The sequence below is a fragment of the Arachis duranensis genome, chromosome 9, assembly GCF_000817695.3.
Source record: "Arachis duranensis cultivar V14167 chromosome 9, aradu.V14167.gnm2.J7QH, whole genome shotgun sequence".
Lineage (NCBI taxonomy): Eukaryota > Viridiplantae > Streptophyta > Magnoliopsida > Fabales > Fabaceae > Arachis > Arachis duranensis.
The window spans coordinates 48,199,933-48,201,872 of NC_029780.3; positions in this window are offsets into that span (position 1 = coordinate 48,199,933).

The following is a 1,940-nucleotide window of genomic DNA, read 5'->3' on the forward strand; positions in this document are numbered from 1 at the left end:
ATTTTTGCCAGTAAAGAATTTCATAAAAACAGTCGCGTTGTAGATATAGTCTCTAAACCTTCAAAAGTCCTTTCATACAAACGTTTTGGTTGTCACAAGTAACAAACCCCCTTGAAATTGATAACCGAGTATTCAAACTTTGGGTCGTCTTCTCAAGGAATTGCACGGAGGTATGCTCTTATTATTGGTTATGAGTTTGTAAATTAGGGGTTTTAGAAATTAGGGAGCAGTATGTTGCATAAGAAGAAATAAAATAAATAAATAACTATAAAATAAACTCTTGGCAAGGTATGAAAATAGGAAGTCCTATTCTGGTTATCCTTATCAATTGTAAAGAGAATTAGATTCTTCTCCCACTTTGTTAACCTCTAACTATGAAGGTAAGTTATGTGGATGAATTAATTCTGATTCCTCAGGTCCTAGTCTTTCCTTGGGAAAGACTAGAGTTATTGGAACTTGAATTAATTCTTGAAGAATTCAAATTTTCAATCAACAATGAGTTTGATAACTCAAGGGTCACCAATTATTTAACCAAAGCCGAAAGGGAAAAATAAATCTAAATTGAATTGAAAGTAATCTTAAACAGAATAAAACAATCATAATATGAAATACCTCAAAATGCATTAATAAAAGAAATCAATTCTAACATGAAGTTCGTAAACCAACATTAACAAACTAAAATAAAATAATAGAATAAATAAAGAACCCGGGATTGAGAGCCACTCCTAAAACTATGAGAAATCCTAAATCCTAAAGAGAGAGGAGAGAACCTCTCTCTTTAAATACTACATCTAAAACATGAAAAGTGAATTATGAGAGCCTCCTCATGAATGAATAGATTCCCCCACTTTATAGCCTCTAATCTGTGTTTTCTGGGTCGCAAACTGGGTTAAAAACAGCCTAAAAATCACCCCCAGCGTATTCTGGTACGTATAGGTCGCGGAAAAGTGACACAGTCGCATGGCTCATGCGGCCGCGCAGGTTGTGTTCCTGCCAGGTCACGCGTCCGCGTGACCCACGCGTTCGTGTCGCCTGACGTCGGGAAGCTATGGCAAATTATATATCAAATCAAAGCCCCGGACGTTAGCTTTCCAACGCAACTGGAACCGTGTCGTTTGGACCTCTGTAGCTAAAGTTATAGCTGTTTGGGTGCAAAGAGGTCAGGGTGGACAGCTTAGCAATTTCTCCAACTTCTTGTATTCCTTCCACTTTTGCATGCTTCCTTTCCATCCTCTGAGCTATTCTTGCCCTGTAATCTCTTAGATCACTTAACACACATATCAAGGCATCTAATGGTAATAAGAGAGGATTGATAATAAGCAAATATAAGATCAAAGAAGCACGTTTTCAATCATAGTACAAAATCAGGAAGGAAATATAAAACTATGCAAATATTATGAATAAGTGGGTAAAGAGTTGATAAAATCCACTCAATTGAGCACAAGATAAACCATAAAATAGTGGTTTATCAGTGTATTCCTAGCGTTTAAACGCCAGGATGTTGCTTGTTTCTGGTGTTCAACGCCAGATCCATGCTCTGTTCTGGCATTGAACGCCAGCCAGATGCTCCTTACTGGCGTTTAAACGCCAGTAAGACCTTCCTCCAGGGTGTGCTTTTTCTTCTGCTGTTTTTTTTTATTCCGTTTTTAATTTTAGTATTTATTTTGTGACTCCTCATGATCATGAAGCTAATAAAACATAAAAGAAAAATAAAAATAAAAATAGAATTAGATAAATAAAAATTGGGTTGCCTCCCAATAAGCGCTTCTTTAATGTCAATAGCTTGACAGTGGACTCCCATGGAGCCACAAAGGTGATCAGGTCAATGTTGTATAGTCCCAACACCAAACTTAGAGTTTGGATATGGGGTCTTAACACCAAACTTAGTGTTTGGTTGTGGCCTCCCAACACCAAACTTAGAGTTTGACTGTGGGGGCTCT